The sequence below is a fragment of the Engraulis encrasicolus genome, chromosome 20 (genome assembly GCF_034702125.1).
Source record: "Engraulis encrasicolus isolate BLACKSEA-1 chromosome 20, IST_EnEncr_1.0, whole genome shotgun sequence".
Taxonomy (NCBI): domain Eukaryota; kingdom Metazoa; phylum Chordata; class Actinopteri; order Clupeiformes; family Engraulidae; genus Engraulis; species Engraulis encrasicolus.
In genome coordinates this window covers 40,515,986-40,531,564 of record NC_085876.1, presented here as the reverse complement: position 1 = coordinate 40,531,564, position 15,579 = coordinate 40,515,986, and the positions used below count along the sequence as shown (strand labels likewise).

Genomic DNA, 15,579 nt, shown 5'->3' with positions numbered 1-15,579 from the left:
CTTCTTCTCTTACTGTTGCGTTTGGTGGCAGCTGACAAGGGTTGCGTATTACCGCCATCCAAAGGGCTGAGGTGGGATTCGTAGTCTGTGAAGAGGCGTGGCGGAGACGGATGGGATGGGATGGGACGTGTCGCTCATGGTAACTGTCTGCCCTATAGTAATCCCAGTTGACATTCACGTTGTTTTCATTGTACATTTATTGTAATATCCTGTCATATATATATAGGCCTAGTATTTATTTATTTGTGCATGGAAGTCCTTGTATTGTGCACAACCCTTCCAGGTGCAAGGCAGAAAAACTTGATCAATACGAAAAGTTCATTAAACATCGCACACTGGATACTTATTTTGTATTTTTTCCCCTGAGCGAGCAACGCGTTTCGCACAGTGCGTCTTCAGATTAGCTCTTATCCCAGTGCGTCTTCGGGAACCTGAAGACGCACCGGGCGAAACGCCTGCTTTGAAGAGAACAGTAGGGCCTAGGCCTACACAGTGTGCGGTGTTTAATGCACTTTTCGTATTTTGGTTTGTTTATGCAACTCCAGGTAAAAATCAGTTGCTTGCAGTAACTGTTGCAGTTGTCAGTGAAGCCACATTAGTTGTCCCCTTTTTTGGCTAGGCAGTGAGGAAATAGGCCTATTCGCGAGAAGTCTGGAACACTTTACATGGGACACCATATGTGTATGAAATAGCCTACTAAAGAGATGTCAAGGCTATAACCTAGGCCTACAATTTGAAACGGTGATGACATTTAAAACCGAGTCAAACGGCCATAGACAGCATTGTAATGAAGGGTGTCGTAACGGCAGCTGGAAAGAGATGGAACTTTAATTGCACGACGACATTCTGGCTTCAAACTCGCCCTGGCCGCTTCCCTATTTAACTTTAGGACTAAAATTATTCAACCGTTTCCACAGCAACGACCAAACTAATCACAGTTCCTGCAGCAGTAAAGCCAGGACTGCAAGTGTGAGCGAAATCAGCACAACTGTAGGCCTATAAAGGAATAATAAACAGTAACGGAAATACCATGACCTGAAAAGTGCTCGGAATTGGGAGCCTTTTGTCGGTGAATTGCGCTGAAGCTAGCCTACATTGTGAACATGCTGGACGTTATCGCCAAATTAGCCTACGATAGAAAGAGCAACCAATGTTATGTAATATTGCTAATTACCTCATCTACACAGTTGCTGCTACCCAAACATATACGATGGCATAATTGAATAGTATGTGAAACACACCTATGTTCCGTCTTTGGATGATGTGCAATGAATAAGACACACAACACAAACCTATTTCACCCCTTTGTTTTATTTCAAGGTGGAAGTGTCGAGGAGGACACACGTCAATTTGCATTTTGACATCCGAAATCTGAACTGTCATCCAAGGATTCAATCCCACAAATGCACTCTAGAGGCGTAATTCACTCTCAAACTCGGATGGTCTCCTAAAGGGGCGTTCACCTGACGTCAACGGGATACCGGAAAACAACGAGCCTGACTTATCTCCTTCTTGTACCATCACTGATGTCACCTTCTCACACCAAAACCTTCTGTTTTCAAATATCTATACGTGACATTAAGACAGTATTTTCAACTATTTAGAATAATTAATACAAACATAACTAGTCAATATATATATATATTTTTAGAAATATAATACATCATGAATCATAAAGTCATGAATATCTAAAGGTGTAATACCTTATAACTCATGTAGCACAGTCATGTATTATTTCTTGTTGTGAAAATCCCCAGAAATTTGGAATGTCAAAATGGGGTCTTGTGACAAAAACGTTAATCAGTTGCTTTGAAGGATTTGCTAATGTTACTGACATACAGTACGTTAGCTTGACTATCTCCTGCAGTGGAATACCTTAGACAGTACACTGCCTGCTGCTTCTGCCTGTCTGAGTCCCTCCCTCTTCCCCTCTACCTCTCCCTCCTTTGGGAATGAGGAAGTGAAGGCTGAGGCACAGACGGCACCTATTTTCCTCGTAACACTTGAACAGGTGTGTGACACTTTTTACTTAAATAGAAGATATTTTCCTTTCGTTTAATGGCTTGCAGAATGAATGGAGGATGTTTTTATTAATACATTGACAGTTAAAACTTTGAGATTGTTTCTTATTCCACCAAATCAAAAGTGAAAGTAAACGGGCTGCAACAGGTGTCAAGAGCTGGTGTATTATAAATACTTTAAACTTTGACAATTATGGAATTTTCTTGCACTGTTTTGGTTCAAATGTTGCAATTTGGCCTACCTAATGCAGGGGCTCCCAAACTTTACCATGACAAGGCCCCCCATATATCAGTAGATTCCAACCAAGCAATGAATTTGGTGCATTCCTAAACCCATTCAAGTTGGCTACTATAGAAGGCACAATACAAATATAAATATTGTAAAGAAAATTATTCCACTGGAATTGTTTAGCTTATTTTGGTCTATTTTGGCTACTTAAGTTATTCAATTTATTAAATGATTCATTTTATATCACTATATTTTTCCTGCCAACTTGCCGCGGACCCCCTGGCATAGCCTCGCAGCTCCCCAGGGGGTCCCTGGCCCCCACTTTGAAAACCACTGACCTAATGTAATATTTAAATGGAACGTCCCCATATGGTGAATTCATATGCGCCTGATCAGCTGGTTACATTAATCCAGTGGCCATTAGTTGTACGGCAAGACACACACACACACACACACACACACACACACACACACACACACACACACACACACACACACACACACACACACACACACACACAGAGGGAGAGGGAGAGGGAAAGGGAAAGAGAGAGAGGAGTTGAATAGGTATCCATACCGGTAACTATGTTTTACTGTTTTATATTGTATAGGGCAAAATGGCATTAAAGTTCGAAGAAGATCTCACCTGTCCTGTGTGCTGTGACAGTAGTGTCCTCTCATGCAGGTGGTGACTATGTTTTACTGTTTTGTCTTGTGAAGGAGACAATGGCATCAAAGTTTGAAGAAGATCTTACCTGTCCTGTGTGCTGTGACATCTACAAGGATCCTGTCTTACTCACGTGTGCCCACAGTGTGTGTAAGGCCTGTCTGCAGCAGTTCTGGGAGACGAAGGGATCCAGAGAATGTCCCTTCTGCAGGAGAAAATGCTCAAAAGAGTATTATCCACCCAACATGGCGTTAAGGAACTTGTGTGAGATCTTCCTACAGTTGATGAGTCAGAGAGCTTCAGCAGGGTCTGAGGTGCTCTGCAGTCTGCACAGTGAGAAACTCAAGGCCTTCTGTCTAGATGATAAAGAAACTGTGTGCTGGGTTTGTCGAGACTCAGTGAAACACAACAATCACAACTTTAGACCCATAGATGAAGCAGCACCTGAACGCAGGGTGAGAAATTATTCATATTGTTACATGGTGTTTTAACCTAACCCCTGTAATAATTTAGCAAATGTTATTTTGTATGGCGTCATTATGTGGACAAAAGGTCCACGAGCGCCACTTACTGCCCACGCGAGGTATTTTATTCTGCGCGCGCGTGTAGACACTCTCGCGCGCGCGATTTTGCTCTGCACGCGCGCGCAAACGCTGCCACGCGCGCGCAAACACCGTCTCACGCGCGAGAGGTGACATGAATTTCCTCACGCGCGCGAGCAGAAATATGAATATTTAAATAATCTCCTCCCACTGATTAGCATAACCAACGAGGCGGAAGTTTGTTTAGTCTGAAATAATCAGACACAGATCTCAAGAGCAATATTGATATCGTTGCTACGGTAACTGCAGCTGGCGTTTACTGACGAGTGGAATGACTGAAGGTTGCATATACCTCTATTGCTTACCCATTTTTATTAAAACATTGTTTTTAATTGTTTATTTCATGGGCGAACTTGTTGAGATTCGCAGACAGCAGATGAGGAATAAAGTGAGTAGACATTTCATCAAATATGCTATGGTTCGTGTCCTGTCAAGCTTCATTTTGCTCGCGACGAGTGCGTTTTAAGAGCTTAAAGTTAGCAGGCTAGGCATTTGGCATGATGACAAAGTTGTTTTGCAAAGAAGACCAAAATGCACGTTTACAGAGACCTTAAGTTAACATGTTGTAAGTGCAATGTTTCACTGAAATCCAGCTCCGTGTGCTGCATGACTGAGAGACATACCGGTACAAACCTGTTTCCTACGATGGTCCATTCAGATATTTGTAATGTAGGCTATAAGGATTCAAGTGTGTTTGATACTTTTGCCGGTAAGCATTGCAATAAAAGAGGGAGCCGGATAGTCAATTCAAGCGGTCAGATCAGAGAACCTTTATTGAAATCGGTTGGAACAATCATTCATTTTGCCACTGTTCTCCATAGCTGGTGACGACAGTGGGCAAGACGGCCGCAGTTGACTTGAGACCGGAGGCTGAAATATGGATTTAATGTAGGCTATGTATTCAGCGATCCACAACGGGTATACAAAAGGAGGTCTACATAAGTCATTGGATATACACAACTAGAGCTCTAGGTGAATTTAGCCTACATTGCATCAAAGAGCTCACTCTGTGCTTTGGAATGAAATGATGAAGTGGCTAGAAAATGAACCGTGCGCTGAGTATCCAGTAGATGGCGTCGACACACTGTAAATAAACAATGACACTACAATACTGACAAGCACAATGAATGATTAGGCTAGAAAGATCACTTTCTCAAAGTACTGCAATTACTCCCAGGAAGTTGACTGGTTCGTGGAAAATGGTAGAACAATACCGGCCTCTTCGAATATAGAGTTGAATAATGGAATCTTTAAGAAGTGACATAAATGGTACAGATCAATACACTGTATTTACCTGCTCTCTGTGTCACTTGGCTAGTACATTTAATGCAATGTGATACCAGTGCAATGCAATACATTTAATAAAAAAGGTGCAGACATTTTAAAAAATAAATAAATAAATCTGCCTTCAGTTGCTGATCGGCGGCCCTTGTACGGAGGTTGTCACACACAGCCAACGAAACCACATGGGCAACATGGAAGAGGTCAGTGTGCAACCCAGCTTGTCTGGCCCAAGCCATTTAATTGGTTAAAGAATTTACACATGCCATATCTGCAGGGGCCTAATCTGTCTACCTTTTTTACATGTTGCAGCAATTGCCAAAGCTTTTGGGCCTTTGCCTGGATTTCATCACACAGCAGCAATAGGTCTCTAGGACTCTGGTTAGGTAGCCTGTATACACTTTATTTCTGGAAGGTGATGTGGGTGTCATGTTACTTCAGCAAGCAGCACAACGCATACAGTTCATAACATTTCATCCAGGCAAGTTTTTCTCATTTTCATTTAGGGAGCTGCCAATCCCAATAGTGGTAACACAAGTGCAGAGATTTCATGTAGACTATTGAACTCAACTAAAGGGGTCACTAGTAACATAATAATAACAGCAATAGCAACACCACACGCACAAATAAATTGAATAATAGTTGTGATTCCAAATGACCTATTCTTGATGAAGGCACAATCTCTACATTTCTTTGCTGTACAGGAAAAATCAGGCATACTGCATATCGGCAGTTGGTGAGATGGCGTGGGAGTTCGTAGGCTATGTTTGGGTTCCACTGCAATCCTGTGCCGTCACAAAGATCTGGCAGATCTTTAAATCCACACATCGTACAGGTTTCCAGGATGTGATTTATTTGTGGCAAATAAAAGACAGTACACCTGAATCAGATGTATTTGTCATAATGCATTTCTTAACCTCAGCAATGGTTTTTAAACAAACCCACAAATGTATATTATGTACGTATACACTGTATAGTATAAAAGAAGGACTGAAGTGTTACAATATCATACAACACACACACGCACCACACACACATCGTCGGATCATCTCCTCTTTTGGGGGTTACACATAGCCGCTGCTCAACGGTGGGGGTGATGGCTGCCTCTAACGTGGAGAAGTGTCAAAGTCTTGCTGTAGTGTAGGTCCGCTTTACTTGTCCTTGCCCGCTCTCTCTCACTGTTGCACAGTAGTGTAGTGCTGCCTATTGAAACATGTGGTAGAAATTATGGGAAGTGATGATTTTGTTTATTCTGTTAATACATTCTGAGGTTACTGAGAGGTATGAAATTACCTGCTTAGGATGCCATGGTATGTGAACGGCTTCATTTTTGGCGCAAAATGGTTGATGACGTTGTGGATTATGAGCTGATGTCTGGTGACCTGATGCCATTTTGTTGATGTCCTTCACCTAGCCAGTGTCATTGAGGTCATCAAAGTTTCCGGCCGCCTTGTCTGTAATGACAGGATATAACAGTATTAAGAACATGACATATCACTGTCGCTCAGTTGTATTCTACATCTTGTCCAGACAGCGTACAATAATTCTAATTGTAAAGTGTAGAGTGTAAAGGGTTAACAAACTGGCCACACCCTTGAATGCCAGGCATGTTCTAATCACCACTCAGACTGTGTTTGTAGAGAATCTGAAGAAGACTGTTGAGGTACGTTATCCTGCCATGAAAAAATAAAACGCAACAAAAACGATTCTAAGTGTGCAGACTCCTCACTCTGAAAACTACAGTTGACCTTCGTACTGCACCTGTGTGCACAATCCTCTCCTTCAAGTAAAAGTATTCAAACTACACGGTGACTGTGGTACACTTTTTAGGTACATGTGTGTAGAAAATTTAGTTCAGACTTGCGCTTTGCATACGATGTGGTTGTGTTTGGGTACCCGTACACCTGGTAGGAACCCATGTCTGGGTACAGACAAGGGTTTGACATTAATGTTTTGCTCTCCGGCCACAGTTGGGTTTTCCCAAGTCACTAGCCACTCTGGTTTTCTGCTTGCCACATTTTTGCTCACAGTTCTTTTCATTATCATGCTAAACCAAGAGGGTTAGAGATATGAACACATAATTTCTACATGTACAGTGGCTCCCAAAAGTCTACACACCCCTCTTCAAATGTCAGGTTTTTGTGATGTAAAAAAAAAATAGAAAGACAAATAAATTCACAGCTTTTCCCTCCTTCAATCGAAACTATTAATCAATGCAATGCAATGCAAAAATGTACACGCCCTTAAATTAATACTTAGTTGCAGCACCTTTGGCCTTCATTACAGCACAGTCTTTTGTGGGTAAGAGTCTCAGCATGGCACACATTAATATGGCAATATTCGTTCACCCCTCTTTGCAAAGCCCTCCAAATCAGAAAGATTGCGAGTGCAATCTCCCACAGTCAGTCCTCCTCAGATCACCCAACACCCAACAAGGCTCCCTTCACTTAAAGTATGGTGTTGTTGGGGTGATGTTTTGTGCCAAATATACCCTTTCGAATTATGACCAAAAAGTTAAATCTCGGTGGAGTACATTTTGCAAAAAATACTTCTGTAATCTCCCAAATGCATGTGGGAAGATGTATTATGGTCAGGTGAAACCGAGGTTTAACATTTTGGACATAATTACAAAAGGTAACAACACCTCATTGCCAAGGTAACACCAAGCGTTAAGTGAAGCATGAAGGTGACAGCATCATGCTATGTGATTATCGTTCTTCAGTTGTAACGGGGGCTTAAGTCATGGAGGTTGGAATTTAGAACAGTTCCACAGGGGCCATTGTAGTGGCATAAATGGGGAGGGGATGGGCCAGTGAAGTTAAAGTCCATATGCCTCTGTGAATAGATGTGATTTCAACGTAGCCAGTGTGGGGGCCTGGCGTATGTTGGGAGGTAGACTGTTCCAGAGCGTGGGGGCAGCAACACAAAAAGCTCTGTCACCAACAGTACGGAGTCTGGCTCGGGGGATGATGAGATTGTCCTTTTCAGAAGACCGCAGAGACCTGGACTGGGAGTGGGAGAGTTCAGTCCTGTATGACACGGAACATCTGTTGGGCAATCTGAGGAGGACTGTGCAGATGAGATGCATTCGCAATCTGTCAGATTTGGAGTACTTTTTGCAAAGTGACAAAGTGACCAATATTGTCACTTCTATGTTTGCCATGCTGATAGACTCTTACCCAAAAGACTGAGTGCGGTGATGGAAGCCAAAGGTGCTGCAGCAAGGTATTAGTTTAAGGGTGTGCATATTTATGCAACAATGTTAATAGAAGTTTTATTTTCTATTCTTCCCTTTTAAAGCTTTAAGTTTGTTTTCTGTCATTTTTTACGTAACAAAAACCTGGAATTTGAACAGGGGTGTGTAGATGTTTACCTCAATCTAACTGCTTCATCCCGTTTCATCTTCCGTCTCGGATTGATGTTGAGGAGCCTGGTCGGTAGCATACCTGCAAGTGCTTCTTCCACCGCCTGAAAATAAATAATGCAAGAGGGAATAATATAGACCGATTGGTAAGAGTATGCACCAAGCAGCTGAGCTGTCTGCTCATTTCGAGAGCTGTAAACGATTACATTACGGCCATAGAAAGAAGGCTGGCTGCACTGCTGACAAGTTCATGAATCTTGATGTAACAGTGCACGTAATTTTAGCATCAACAGGATGTGACGCAAAAACGTACATCCATTCAACAGGGCAAATATTTGATGATGTTATTACCATCTTATAACAATGACGACTTGGCCTGTATTATAGTTCTCAGAGTCACCAAGAATGCCCAGCTTCCTGCTTGTTTAGCATGACACAGTAGGTCATGCTCACATTAATTAGTTAGCCTACTAGCCTACTAAAGGACTTGTATTTATAATCAACATAAATCCACCGCCAACAACTGAACTAGCCTAGTGGTCTATTTACATGTCAAACATGTCCCACACAGCACAGAAAGAAAAGAAAAGAGAAGAGAATTCATTGTAAGCTGGTCTTTGTCATTCACACACTTTGACAGTGTTTCCTAAATTGTGGCAGACAAGTGTCTTGAGAGCAAATACCTACCTAGGCTCTTAAACAGCACCTTCCTGCATTCTGGCGTCCAACTTCAGGAATGGTTCATCATCTCTATATGACAGCATGCACAGAATTAGTGGTCAATATACAACATTTTTATAAAAGTAAGAGTATGCACATCCCACCTCGCTGAGGCTAGGTGCAGGACAAAGTCTAATAGTGGAACAGAGTAGAAGCCCGCATCCTGTGGCTCCGCTTTGAAAATGTATTCAGGTCATACAACCATGAAGACCCTGTTGGGGGTCAGCTGCTCTATGTTCCCACAGCCCATTGGTCCCACAGCTTATTCTTGCTGCTCCATGTTCCCACAGTTATTCCCACAACTATTCAAATATAGGCCATATGTTCCACACCTCTTTATTCTTAACACTACTATATAAGCTTGAGGCAGTTTTGAAAACTATCTCTGAACTACAGGAAGCCACATCTTGAGCAGTCACCTATAGCAGAAATGACAAGATCTGAAACGAACTGACTAATTTGAAAGAAAGGGCCCAGTGCATTAAAAAAGAGAATGCAGACAGCCTATTTCAGGGGACTCAGAAATACTAGGCAGGGCACAGCATAGAGAGAGATCCAGGAGCGGTGGCGTTTAAACGTGACAGAAATCCAAGTTAAAACTTTAGAAAAGTGAGTTATTAAAAAGTCGTTGGACTCGGAGGGAGGAGCACTGCGCGGAACATAAGGCTTTTTGATGCATAGAATAGTTTACAACGCCTGCTCATTCAATCAAATTCTCAATAACAGCATAAAAGCGAGCTTGCCCTGTACTGTACCCTGTACCCTACTGGCTGCCTGGCATTCAAAATCCTTCACAGCTCTACCAACCAGGGCTGTGCGAAGCGTTGCCACGGCAACCTGCCCAGGCCTGAGCGCTTTGCTTCGTGCGATATGTAAGGGGCCAAAACATACCAAGGCGGAACGGTCGCGGGACGAACGCGGTCTTTATGCTAAAGTTTAGTTTCGGCCAGCGTGTTTTTCTCTGCCTTTCACACTGACAGCGTCGGCGTGCGCGGCCAGTCCTGTTCAAAACCCTCCCCACAGCCAAAGCTAGCATGCTACTTTGCAATTCATTTGAATGAGACACCGCGGAACGGTGCAATTATCTCCAGCACATACACTAATTCTCCAGTCTTCTCTAAATTTAAATGTAGGCTATTCCTATGGCTAACTATTCTCAGTTTATTATTATTATTATTATTATTAGAGGGTTGCTAAACACATGCCAGTTGAATATTGACTGAACAAACTAACCTCGGTCTGCCAATGATGATTCTCCTCTTTGGCCTCTCTGAAGTCCAGGCGAAGTTGGCACAGCATCCTTTATAAGATTTGTGATACAAAGGGCGGTCTTTACAAAACACTGCTTCTCAAAGTGCTCAGAGCAAACCTTGGTCTCAGCGTTGATCTGTAACCATAAATACCAGGGTATGCATTTTAGTTCGTTAGCAAAACAACTTGATTTTGGCACAAGTAGGCCTATGCTACTGGTTCTGGTAGCACAAAATCAGTGGCCATCGGATCGCTTACCACACAATTAAAAGCCTAATCTTGAAATAGCGATCTGGAAATATCATATAAATGTAGCGTTGTGTAATTACACATTCATAATTTTTTTATTTCACCGAGGCATTCGCGTCATTAGGCTACGTGAGTCATGACAAGTTTGGCGAGCTAGCTTATTTGTGCTAGCTGATGCGTATGATTGAACATAATTTTGCATCTTACCTTGAAATATGGACCAGGATCCCTCTTGATGTGATTTATACATTCACGGCGAAGTGCCTGCTCTTTGGGGAAACGGTGGAAAGTCTGTCTACGGAAGGATTTTTTTTCTCTTTGAGGACGAACATTTGGGCACACAACAGTGAAGCGCCGTGACAGCTGGTGCGTTGCCGAATGTACCCCTGAAGTGTACCCCTCAACGTCTTTAGAACGTTCCGGGTGAATAAGGCGAACATAGACATAGCATATGGACACAATGTTTTCATCCACCAAAAATAAAATGGGTTTACGAATAAAGAGGTGAATGCCCTTGTCAGCAGCAGCCGTGAGTTGCGTTTCAGTTGTGTTTCAAAGGTGGTCGGTTGCAGTCACCGTAGCAACGATAGTCTATCAACAATTGAGATCTGAGATGTGTTTGACTATTATGGACTAAACAACCCAGGTAGCAAAAACCGTTAAGAACAGTCGGCCCAATCTTGGCAGAATGTCGGCACTGTCGGCTGAGAGTCGGCTCGGCTGGAACACTGGTTACCGTGACTCAGCCAACACTTCATAGAACACTGAAAATAACTGTCACTTCATGCAGTAGGCTAGCCTAACTGAGCCAACACTCTGCCGACACTGAAAATAACTGTCAGTCTCATGCAGTAACTGAGCCAACACTGAGCCGACACTGTCGGCATACGGTCATAGGACCATTATTGGGCCGCGGACAAAGCCAGAATCGGACCGACTGTTATCACTCGCGAAAAAAGGATCGGGCCAACCATGGACCAGATAAACTTTGCTACCTGGGAAACTTCCGCCTCATTTGTTATGCTAACCAGTGGGAGGAGATAATTTAAATATTCATATTTCTGCTCGCGCGCGTGAGGAAATTCATGTCACCTCTCGCGCGTGAGACGGTGTTTGCGCGCGCGTGGCAGCGTTTGCGCGCGCGCGCAGAGCAAAATCGCGCGCGCGACAGTGTATACACGCGCGCGCAGAATAAAATACCTCGCGTATGCAGTAAGTGGCGCTCGTGGAACTTTTGTCCCGATTATAACACCATAATTTTGACATTACTTTGTGACCTAAAATAGTGTTACTTCCTTTCAGGATGAGATTAATATCAAGATCAAGCCCTTAAAGGAGAAGCTGAAGACATTTGAAGAAGTTAAACTGCTCTGTGATAAAACAGCAGCTCACATTAAGGTGAGACATGAATCAGTACATTAAAGGGACATTGTGTGAAATTTTTAGTTGTTTATTTCCAGAATTCATGCTGCCCATTCACTAATGTTACCTTTTTCATGAATACTTACCACCACCATCAAATTCTAAGTATTCATTATGACTGGAAAAATTGCACTTTTCATACATGAAAAGAGGGATCTTCTCCATGGTCCGTCATTTTGAATTTCCAAAGATAGCCATTTTAAGCTGCAAAAATGACTCTAATTGGACCATACTAGGAAATATGTGTTTATTACTTAGTAAACTTTCATGTAAAGATCAAATTTGGCAATAGGCAGCCTAGTTTCAATGAGCAGCATAGTTGCAGAACCTTTTGTGTCCATTTCCTGCACAGTGTCCCTTTAAGGAAGACGTGTCATGTTGATTTGAGGGTTTACATATAAGCTTTAATTGACTAATTGTAATATGTTTCTGATGTGTTTGTTTTTAGACTCAAGTTCATAACACAGAGAGGCAGATCAAGGAGGAGTTTGAGAGGCTTCACCAGTTTCTACGAGATGAAGAGGTAGCCAGGATAGCTGCACTGAGGGAGGAAGAGGAGCAGAAGAGTCAGATGATGAAGCAGAAGATTGAAAAGATGAGCAGAGAGATCTCATCTCTTTCAGAATCAGTCAGAGCCATAGAAGAGGAGATGGAAGCTGATGATGTCACTTTCCTGCAAGTAGGTTACACTCCGTCTTTAGGCAATGAGATTATTATTGTGCCTTCGCCTGCCGGACCTTGGGTTGTCCAGCTGTGTGTTTGTCCATGCACCTGTCCTTTTTGTTGTTGTAATAAATCAGACACACTTGAATGAAACTACTGCATTAGAATCAATGCTTTTGTTTAGGTGTAGTACAATGAGATGTGCTGAATCATAAAATCATACCATATATTTTATTTCCGAACCTCCCATCACAATATAACCACCTTTTCACTCTTTGTTTGTCCATCAGTTACTGTTTTGAACAGAGCTGTTAGTGAAAAAGAAATCAAAAGATAGTTCCACAGACTGAGAATATTACAGGATATTATATAATACACATAGGCTTTATGTGTGCATGTGTGTATCTATGTCATTACTTGTCTGCATAAGTATGGGACGCAGTATGTTGAAAATCATGGTATTGATTAATGCAATTAATGAATAAAATAAATGAATTCAAAACAAGGTTTTTTTTTTCGTTTTTTTTTACAATATTCTATTTCTTTCCAGAACTACAAGAGCACAGTGAAAAGGTGAGTGATGTGCCTCCTGTCTCTCTCTTGTCTGTGGTTCTGAACCCAAACCCACACAGCAGCACTGACTCCTGAATGTTATTCCAGAGCCCAGTGCACACTGCAGAATCCAGAGAAGCTTTCAGGAGCTCTGATCAATGTGGCAAAGCACCTGGACAACTTGAAGTTCAGAGTCTGGGAGAAAATGCAGGAGATTGTTCAGTTCAGTAAGTAGTACACACACACACACACAGACACACAGACACACACACACACACACACACACACACACACACACACACACACACACACACACACACACACACACACACACACACACACACACACACACACACACACACACACGCACATCCAAACACCTCTCCACTCTACATGTACAGTCACACACATGCACACCCCCCCCACCCCCCCACAACACACACACACACACACACACACACACATGTATCAGGCTCTGCACTGTTCTGTATGTGCCCATTTGTTACCCAGATAAACCTGCTGAAATACACATTGTTGTCATGGTACGCAGAGGACAAAACAAGTTTCCGGTCCCGCATGCTCAGACTTTTGGTTCGAGATTAGGTGCAGGAAGGGGCACCGTCACAGGTTTTTGTCGTCCTGAACGCATCTTTATTGTTCAGCTTCTGTGTGGTTTCTTCCTCTCTGCAGCTCCTGTTACTCTGGACCCCAACACTGCACACCCAGAACTGATCCTGTCTGAGGATCTGACCAGTGTGAGACATGGTGATGAGAAACAGCAGCTGCCTGATAATCCAGAGAGATTTGATGAGTATCCCTGTGTCCTGGGCTCTGAGGGCTTTAACTCAGGGACACACTGCTGGGATGTGGAGGTTGGGAACAACACATCATGGGATGTGGGTGTGATGGCAGAGTCTGTCCAGAGGAAGAGAAAGTTCGGATCCTTAAGTGGGCGGTGGTATATGTTTTACGATGGTAGATATGGAGCATGTACATCACGTTACATAACATTTTTAACTCTGAAGCAGAAACTCCAGAGGATCAGAGTGAAGCTGGACTGGGGCAGAGGAGAACTGTCATTCTCTGACCCTGATAATAACATAGACATATTCGCTGTCAGACACAATTTCACTGAGAGAGTGTTCCCATATTTTAATGTAAACTGTGAGGTCCTTCCTCTAAGGATTATTCCTGTGAAGACCGTGATAACAGTGGGTCAGCACAGATAGGGGTGTGTTTGTGCGTGTGTGCGCGTGTGTGTCAGGGCTTGACACTGGCACCTGCCAACCAGCCAAATGCTGGTAAAAGTTGGCTGTGGCTAGTAATACTTACAGTGTCACTAGACAATTTGGCTGGCAGCTAATTACTTGGTATGACATACGCATCATACGTAGTCTAATTCTGCCGTTTGCCCCGTGTGTATCAATAGCTTGTATTTAAGTTCAAGAAAAACTTCAGTAACTCAGTTTCTATTTGCTTAATAAACTTCCATGTAAAAAGCTACACTCATCTTGCTTTAGCACCACATCTTCTGAGGTTATACACCATACACCATCATGATAAAGGGAAAAAAACAATATAAAATCTGTGGCTAGAGGAATACCTAAATGGCTAGTAACTCGGGGAAACCACTAGCCACAGTGGCCGGTGGGTGCAAAAGTTAATGTCAAGCCCTGGTGTGTGTGTGTGTGTGTGTGTGTGTGTGTGTGTGTGTGTGTGTGTGTGTGTGTGTGTGTGTGTGTGTGTGTGTGTGTGTGTGTGTGTGCATTGCTAGGCTATATCATGTCAGTCCTTCATCTGTGTCTGTGTCTGTGTCTGTGTCTGTGTGTTGTACAGTATATGTTATGTGTGTGCGTGTGTGTGTGTGTGTGTGTGTGTGTGTGTGTGTGTGTGTGTGTGTGTGTGTGTGTGTGTGTGTGTGTGTGTGTGTGTGTGTGTGTGTGTGTGTGTGTATGTGTGCATTGCTAGGCTATATCATGTCAGTCCTTAATTTTCCACATAGTGTATAACGGTCTGGGCCACCAATTATGAATCAAAGGCTGGTTAGGCAAAATGGGCCAAAAAAATGTAAATGACATGAAAATATTTGATTCCCAAAGAGGGTGTCTGTTCACACAACCTGCTGCCCTCCACATAGAGGTGTTACAAATTGACACCATATTTACATATTAGTCTAAACAGAACTGGTGGCCCCACATGGCATGGAAATGTTTGGACAGTCCTTTGGGAAAATCACTACATCATTGTAGCCAGGCTGTGCCCTCCTAGTGACGCAACACTTTCAGCGTTACAACTAGTCAGGGCCTCGTTTCCAAAAGGGCCTTAAGTACTACTTAACGCTACGTGCTACTTAAGTTCACACGTAACACCATCGTAGAGCTCACGGAGCGTTTCCCAAAGCCAACTTAGCAAAGAACCATCGCAGGTTGACACGTAACTCTAAGAGAAATCCACGAGTGATCTGGAGTAGTCTTAACGCGCTAAGATTGATCGTAACGGCATGGCACAGTGGAGACACCCACAGGATATGAAGGGAAAAGAAGAAACTTGCGCATAAG

General features: G+C 42.9%; 2 long non-coding RNA genes and 1 pseudogene across 2 annotated transcripts; 2 read left to right on the top strand and 1 right to left on the bottom strand.

Moving 5' to 3' along the window:
- Positions 1-2,976: 2,976 nt before the first annotated feature.
- Positions 2,977-15,579, top strand: part of LOC134436037 (zinc-binding protein A33-like) — a 52,283-nt pseudogene continuing 39,680 nt past the window's right edge.
- Positions 3,795-5,688, top strand: LOC134436637 (uncharacterized). Its single transcript, XR_010032242.1, has 3 exons — positions 3,795-3,907; positions 4,932-5,003; positions 5,113-5,688. It is a non-coding gene; the product is annotated as an uncharacterized LOC134436637 (long non-coding RNA).
- Positions 5,791-8,917, bottom strand: LOC134436638 (uncharacterized). Its single transcript, XR_010032243.1, has 4 exons — positions 8,852-8,917; positions 8,174-8,268; positions 6,094-6,254; positions 5,791-6,003 (listed from the first exon to the last, which is right to left on the bottom strand). It is a non-coding gene; the product is annotated as an uncharacterized LOC134436638 (long non-coding RNA).